The sequence below is a fragment of the Antechinus flavipes genome, chromosome 5 (assembly GCF_016432865.1).
Source record: "Antechinus flavipes isolate AdamAnt ecotype Samford, QLD, Australia chromosome 5, AdamAnt_v2, whole genome shotgun sequence".
NCBI lineage: Eukaryota > Metazoa > Chordata > Mammalia > Dasyuromorphia > Dasyuridae > Antechinus > Antechinus flavipes.
Window position 1 is genome coordinate 293,385,091 of NC_067402.1, and position 8,767 is coordinate 293,393,857.

The window sequence follows — 8,767 nt, forward strand, 5'->3', positions numbered from 1 at the left end:
CGGGGGAGAAGGACCTTCCTCTGGCCAGACACCCTTCAACCTCAGAAGAGAAAGACCAGAGAATCCCCCAAGGGTGATGGGCAGAGCCTAGTCCCCCATCCTGAGTCAGAATCTGGCAGCATGATCCAGTCTTTCCCCTCCTGAACCACTGTTTCATTGTCTGTGAAAGCTCAGTCATAACCTTTGCTCAATTTCCCTCTCAGGGCTGCTGTTGGGTAAGTCCTTGGGGACCCATTGATAATTCCAACTGAAGGAAGCCTGGAAGTCTTCCTAGAAGAGATGTACAGAGCCAGAGGAGGCCCACCAGGGAGGAAACGTGCTTGGTTTCCTTCTCTCTTGGTTGACCTCGTCTCCCACCATTTTGAACTGCCTCAACCTGCCCTGATACCTCACTTCCCCAACTTCTCCAGGTCTTGGAGTCTGAGGTGCACAGTCCAGTTCTCCTAGCCCCTTTCATTGTCTCCAATTCCAGTTGCTCTTGACATTTGTAGATCTGGTTGTCTCTAGGAAGATGGGTGGAGGTACTGATGGGATATGGGAGATGAATGCTTCCCAATGAGCCCCATTGATCCACTGCAACCTTCTTCCTCAAAAATGAAGACATCAGCCAGTTCAGGCTTTTCATAGACCTCCTGCACTTGGACAACTTTCTCAGGCTCCTTTTGTCCATAATTCTCCTACAAGGTCTTTCTTTGCCCCGGTACTAGCTGAAGGTACCTTATTGTCTTGGATTTCTGTGCCAATCTTGCCAGTTACCCTGAGAAGTCAGAGTAATAATAATAATAATAGTCACAATAATCACAATAATCATCTTGAATTTGAAAAAATCTCTTCCATGTCCAAAAAGATGTTCTTGTCCTCTCTCTTTCCCCCCCCACATCTATATCTGCCATGAACATAGCATCAGCAGATATTTAGTAGAAGTAGGAAAAAGCCATTTTGTATGGATTTGGCCATGGTCTTTCACCTTTGCTCTGTGATTCAGCTTTGCACTGGAGTGCTACGATAAGGTCAAGGTTCGACCAATCTGGTTCTGGTGAGTTAGTAGGTGCATTATAGGGATGCTTCAACAGGCAATCGACAACATGACACCATTGATAACCTCCAAGCCCCAGCGGGGCTTCTTATATCATAATGGCGGTCCCCGGCATCCATGGTGATGGATGGAGAGCTGAGCTCGGCGCCATACACCAGCCCACTGCCAGTGCCTTTTGCAGATTGGAAGATGGCACCCTTTTCTCATTCAGAATCATTCAGAATTCAGAATCGGTTTCCTAGACATCCACCTCCAAGATGAGTCATTCTCCTACCCAACAATCATCAGGCTCTTCATTTCCTATAGGACCCTCAGCCTGGCTCAGTCAGCTGGAAGTCAGAGGCTGGGAAGAATGGCATATCTGGGCACCCGGGAGTAGGGGATTGGTAGGGAGTCCTGGGGCTGTCATTTGGCAGACGGCCAGCCTGGGCCATGCCTCGTGGGACAAATGAGACAACAAAGGCATCCAGGACCCACATCCTTCCAGGGCACTGACGGCCAGGTTCCGGTGAGTCACTGGTACCCACTGGTCTTTCTGACGTCAGCTCCGTCACTTGGTGGCCATGTCTGCCAATGGTGTGTCACTACTGTGGCGCAAGGGAGAATCAGAAATGACTGTTTCCAATGGAGTGAATGTTATTATCCACTTAACAGCTTCCTAATTATGGAGATGCCATTAAGGAGCGGAGATGCAAATTTGACCAATCACCTTTGTCATGAATGAAAGATGAAGAGGGGGAGAGAAACACTGGGAGATAAGGATCCTCTGCCTGCTGGGCTTCCTCAAGAGGGTATGGGATTGATAAGAGGTCTGGAATATGGAGAGAATTGACCCCATTACATCGTGGAGGGGGGGCACTTACAAAGACCCTGACATTGGAATCCTGACCCTGCTCTGTCCTAGTCATGTGACCTCAGGAAATCTCACTTTCTTTCCCTGTACCTCAGTTTCCATATTTGTAAAACTATACTTCTACTGTCATTCTCACAAGACAGTAAATATATGAAGATTTCCATAATGAACCCTCCCAAGACTCACCCCACCATTTGATACCCTGGATCTATCTTTATTTCAAACCAGTGAGTTCACTCCCCAAAGTTCCTTCTTCTCTTTCCACAGGTAATGGACATTGATCAATGAAAAGGACAATGATCATATCAATATCACCAGTCCCGGAGAGGGCACATCAATCAGTGATCTATTGTTCCCTATTCCTGTGACTTCCTAATCCAAAATCTCATCCTGAGTCCATCAAGTCAACAGAAATCAAATGATTATCTCAAAAAATGCATAAAAATTCTTTGCCAAAATACTACACTCATTCCTATTAAAAACACTGGAGAACATAGGAATAAATGGACTTTACCTTAAAGTAAGAGGTCATATTCTGTAAAACCTTCATGAACATTATCTTTATTGGGGATAAAAGCTAGAAATTTTCCTAATACAATTAAGAATGAAGCAAGAATGTTCATTGCCAACTCTATTATTGCATATTGTACATGGAAATGTAGCAATAAGAGGAGAAAACGAAAGTAAAAGAATTAGAATAGGCAGTGAAGAAACAAAACTATAACTACTCTTTACAGATGACATGATGTTATACTTAGAAAATCCTAGAGAATCAACCAAAAAACTACTTGAAATTTTTAATAACTTTATTGATTGCAGGATACCAAAGAAACCCAAATAAATCAACAACGTTTCTATATATTCTCGACAAAGTCCAATAGCAAGAGACAGAAGGAGAAATTCCATTTAAAATAACTGTAGACAATATGCAATACTTGCAAATTTATCTCTTGAGACAAACCCGGGAATTATAAAACATATTTCACACAAATAAAGTCAGATGGAAAATAAATAGATGCTTACCAAAGGAGGAATGGTTGAATAAGTTATGGTATATCAAAGTTATGGAATATTACTGTTTTATTAAACAATGATGAACAGGCTGATTTTAGAAAGGCCTGGAAAGATTTACATGAATTGATGCTCAGTGAAGTGAGCAGAACCAGCAATGTTTTGTATACAGCGGCAACAAGATTATGCAATGATCAAGTATGATAGACTTGATTCTACTCAGCGGTTCAGTGATCCAAGGCAAGCCCAATAAACTTTGGATGGAAAAACATCATCTGCTTCCAGACAGAGAACTATGAAGGCTGAATGTAAATCAATACATGCTATGTGTTTTTATCTTGGTGTGCTTTTTTTTTTTCCCTTCTGTTTTGTGTGTGTGTGTGTGTGTGTGTGTGTGTGTGTCTGTGCGTGGTTTTTCGCTTTTGTTCTGATTTTTTTCTCCCAACATGATTCATTTGGAAAGCTGTAAAAAAAATGAATATCTATATATAACCAAAAGAGGGGGAAAAAAGTATTTTTACGTGTAACTGGGAGAAATAAAAAATAAATTTTAAAAATAAAAAAAAAACTACTGCTAAGTCTATATTTGTACAAAAATATTTATAACAGCTGTGTGTGTGTGTATGTGTGTGTGTGTTGGCCAAGAATTGGAAATCAAAGGTGTCTCACGCAGGGGTCCTCAAACTACGGCCCAAGGGCCAGATGCAGCAGCTGAGGACGATTATCCCCCTCCCCCAGGGCTATGAAGTTTCTTTATTTAAAGGCCCACAAAACAAAGTTTTTGTTTTTACTATAGTCCGACCTTCCAATAGTCTGAGGGACAGTGAACTGGCCTCCAATTTCAAAAGTTTGAGGACCCCTAGAGAGTGCTGGAACTCTGGAAAAGTATACTTGAAACAAGGATACTTAAAACAAGGTGTTAACTCAGTGTGATTGATGAGATGATGATTCTCTAGTTCACACATACTTAGTACTTAGCATGGTGATGGAATGGTTCTCGAGTTCACACATACTTAGTACTTAGCATGGTGATGGAATGGCTCTCTAGTTCACACATAATCAGGATGCTGTAATGATGTAATCATACCGAGGACTTTGACCATCCTCCTGGTGGCTCTCCTGCCTCCTCCATTAAGACCAAGGACGCGGCTGATCCGGAGGACCTCCAGAAAGCTAGCCCAAACATGACAAAAGAAATGCTCATCAACTGGGGAATGGCCAAATAAACTGTTAGATGAATGTAATGGAGTATTATCGGGCTATAGGAAACAACAAGCAGGATGATTTCAGAAAAACCTGGAAAGGTTCCATGAACTGATGCAAAGCGAAATTGAACACAACCAGATGAAACTATACATAGTAACAGCGATACTGCAAAATGAATAACCGTGAATGACTCACCTCTTCTCAGCGATACAATGATCCAAGACAGTTACAATGAACTCATGATGAAACATGTTATCCTCCTCCAGAGAAAGAACTGAGAACTGATATTGTTGAATACAGCCTGAAGCACGCTATTTTCACTTTCTTTGTTTTTTCCCTTTTATTCTAGTCTTCTTTTACAAAATGACTAACATGGAAATGTTTTGCATTATTGCACGTGAAAAATCTAACTGTGTACCATCTCAAGGAGGGGTGAAGGAAAAGATAGAATTTAGAACTCAAGATTATAAATTAAAATGTTAAAAAGTTTAAAGAAAAATAATGATAGATTTGTCTTTCCTCCCCCTGGTATTTCAGCCGTGCTAGAAATTTCTAGCACTCCAGTCTTCTAGATTTCTACAAAGGGGAGGCTGAAAGATCACTGGGGAGGTACCTCTGCTCTAGCACTTACTCAGACTAGATGGGTGTCCAAGTCCCTTTTCATTCATTCTGTGTGATTCTGTGATTCTCTCTGGGCACTGTGATCTGGGAAGGGCTTCGGTAACCTTTGGACCCTCCAGAGGAGGGCAGCCTGACCGGCTGTGCTCTACAGAAGGACCAGTTGAATCATGGTTAAGCTGCAGAGGAGGAGATTTGGGGAGATAGGAGAGTCTGGGAGCTGACGGGAATTGTCTATCAGTGAGCCTTCGAGGAGCAATGTCAGTGGTCCAAGCGTGGAGGGGCCCAGTGGGGCTGGGGGGCCCTCTGCTCTCCAGGCCTAGCTCCCGAGGGCCTCTCCCACACAAGTACAGTCCCGTTGGCCCTGGGCCCTGGCCCAGCGCAGGCCCAGCCTGCTAATGAGGGGGCCCCTCAGTGAGGCTGGGGGGACAATGGGCCCTCGTTTCCGGGCCGGGGATGGGAGAATGCAAAGACAGGAAGTTTTTCCCAGTGAAACAGAAGGAGATTAAATCAGTCCTTTCTCGTGGGCCTGGCCAGAGGAAATCTTCTGGCTTATTGGGCACTGGCAGCTCAAAGAAAGGACACTGTTCGTGCTCTGGGCCCTATTCAGGCCCTGATTCATGGCTTTTTGTGGGCCTGCCACCGGAAGGAGGCTTTAAAGTCCTTAGTGAAAAACACATGAGGGGTCTGTGAGAGCCCTGCCCCCCAGGAGAGGAGAGTGGGAGCCTCAGGGAGGAAGAACGCATCCCCATCATGCAAGGAGTCTACCTCAAAGGCGCCAGGAAAAATCCCCCAAAGCCACTAGGTCGGGATAAGATGATCTTCATGTTCCTTTGAATTCATGATTCTGGCTATCAGACATCTGGAACTGGGAAAGGTCCTCTGAGATTGGCTTGTGCAACCCCCTAATTTTACAGAAAAAGGAAATGGAGCTGGGCAGAAGCCAGAGGGCTCCGGCACCTTAGGCCTCACTGCCGGCCCTCCAGGAGAGGCTGGTGACCCCAGCACTGCGGCAGCCATGGCCTCGCCCCATCCCTGACTGTGAGCATCCTTGGGGAACATCCTATCAATCCCATCATTGCAACAAGAAGGAAAAACCAACTCTGTCCAATCCAGAAATTATTTATTAAGTTCTTTCCCAGGGTTAAAGGAGCTAGGAATGGAGCAGACAGGAAAGAAAGCCTCCTGAACCATCCAGGCTCCTGAGTCACTGGGTGTTTTTATCAGTGATTTGGATGAAGGCCGAGAAGGCCCCCGGTCCCCCCGAGAGTGTGGCAGTGGGGAAGAAGGGAGCCCTAGAGCTGAGCTGCCTCAACCGCATCACCTAGGGAAGCTCAGCAAACCCCAGAGTGGGTGGGGGAGAGCTGGCTTGTCCATCTGCCCGCTGGAATAGGCAGGGATGGCACTTGCTTGTGCCACACTCACAGTTTTTGTCCTGGCTGTGCCTCATGCCAGACATGCCCTCCCTCCCCAGTTTCCTTCAAGATTTGTGGTGCTTCCTGGTCCCCACCCCCATCCCCCGCTGGCAATGTCCCTTCTCCCTTATTTTGTGCTGTTTCTCCAATAGAACAGAAGCTTCCTGAGGTTAGGGACTGCTTCTTTCTCTAGTGGCAGGCTTTTTCGGGGGTGGATTATGGGAACCATGCTCATACAATGCTGGAAGGGTTAGACCTGGGAGTGCATCTAGGACCAACACATGGGGAAACTGAGGCAAGAGGCAAGAGGGGGCTTGCAGAGTCCTGCTGGGAGAGAGTGACCTCCTGTCTCCAGATCTGGGCCTAACCAGAGGCCACGTCAGCTCTGCCCCTATCTCGCCCTCACACTGTGGATACCCTTCTCTCTGTAGGGGGGCACGGTGCCAGTGTAGCCCCAGACTGGCTGGGACTTGTGCTCCCTCGAGGTTCTGGGAGCTCCCATTGGAACTCTGAGGTCCTCTGTAGCCACATTGATGGTGTAGCTGGTTTCTGGAACCCCCTGGAGGGGGGTGCTAGGTCTGGGGCCTCCAGGGGGCACATCTGTCCCCCCTCCCATCTGTTCTCTTCTCTCACAGTCTCTGTCCCTCCCCCCTCTCCTACTGGAACTTGGCTGGGGGCACATTTCTCTGCCTCCCAAATGAACCTCACAGTGTAGGTGTCATCCCAGAGTGTGATTCAGCTCAGCTCTCTCCTGTTCCCTATTATTAGGTGGTTTTGTCTTTTTTTTTTCTAATGACCCAGATTTGGTGTCCTTAAGAGAAACCCGCCCTCACTTCCCTTCCCCTAGAGACAGACCCTTCCTCTCCTCCATTCAGCTCAGCACAAAGCCCCTAAATCCTCACCCACAGTTACTGTGCCCAGCTGGCCTCCAGCAGTGAAGATGGTAGCCACTGAGAGCCCAGGATCCCTAGCCTTCTTATTGCCCTCCACCTCAGCTGAGTGAGCTTCCCATTACTGGAGGTATTCAAAGAGCTGAAAGGAACCCTGTGAGGGAGTGTCTAGAAGGCATCAGGTCTAGGGTGCAACCGATTGACCCCCTGGCCAATTAAACCCATCATAGATCCCATCCCGTTATCAGATCCAGCATCACCCTGGCCTTCTCTGGGGAGGGACTGGAACATGGCCACTGGCCTGGAGACATGATCCCTCGGACCCGAGTCCAGGTCCTAGCTATACGACTTTCTGAATATCTTTGGTCAACTCACTGCAACTTTCAGATTTCCCATGTGTGAATTAAGGAATGATATGTTTCCATATCACTCATGGGTTGTAGAAAGTAAACATGAGAGGAAAGAAAGAAAGAAAGAAAGAAAGAAAGAAAGAAAGGAGGGAGGGAGGGAGGGAGGGAGGGAGGGAAGGAAGGAAGGAAGGAAGGAAGGAAGAAGGAAGGAAGGAAGGAAGGAAGGAAGGAAGGAAGGAAGGAAGGAAGGAAGGAAAGAAGGAAGGAATGGAAGCAGAGACACAGGCTGTACCTAGAGCTGGCTGCCCTGGGGCTCCCTCCTGCACTCTCCCCTTCCTGCCACCCCCCCCCCCTCCCGGGTGCCTGGCTCAGCTCAGCTTAGCCCAGCTCCCTGCTCCTGCTGGAGCCGCGCGGGCCTCACGTGCTGGAAATTTAATCAGGTGTCTTGTGACCTGGGAAGAATGTTCACAGGGCTCAGCTTGGCTGGCTCGGGCCAGAGCACTCCGAGCTCCCTGGCTCAGCGACCCCAGAGCACCCCAGGGCTCCTTCCAAGCCTGGACTTCTCTGTCCTGAGGAGGGAAGGGCAGAATTTTGCCTGGGGATTGCATCTAAGGCCAGGCTGAGCCGGTTAGGGACCAGGTCCCAAGGAGGGAGCCCCCAAGATCAAGGCCACTTGGGGCCACTGACAGACCAGGGGAATTCACCATGGAAATCATAAGGGAAAAGAAATTCTGGGGTCCAGAGTGAGCCTGTTTTGGTCCCAAACACAGGCCTAGCCCTGACCTCAGAGGGAGCCTTGACCTTGGACCCAACCTTAGCCTTGACCTTGAAGCCAGACTTACCCTTGACCCTGGTGAGAGACTCAGAGTCCAGTTTTGACAAAGGCTGGGCCTTTCCATCATAATAAAGGCCATGGAAGCAGCCCCAGTCTCCATCCCCGGTACTCCAACAGTCCAGTACTTGTGCTCTTAGCTAATTGACTGGCACACAGTAGGCGCCTAATAAATGTTTATTGGCTGATGGACCTCCTCTGCTTGGAGCTACCACGAGGGGGGACTCAGCCCCTCCTGCAGCGGGCAGCCTCTCTGGGACAGCTCCTGATATTTAATCTAAATCTGTGTGCCTGAGCTTTCTCCAGTTGCTCCAGGTTTCGAGCTCTAGGGCCAAGCAGAAGAAAGCTAAGCCCTTTTAGCCAAAACAGCCAAGCCTCTGGGACTTCTAGAGGGCTCCAGGCCCTTCCCTGTACTGGTGTCCTCCCCCAAGAGAAATGTCCAGAATGATTCATTGGCCTGCAGAGGAAGCCCACCCTCCAGACCCTTCTGGCCCCCAGGACCCTCCGGCAGTGTTATTTGCTTTCTCTCCTGGGGCGACAGGCTTAAACCCTTCAG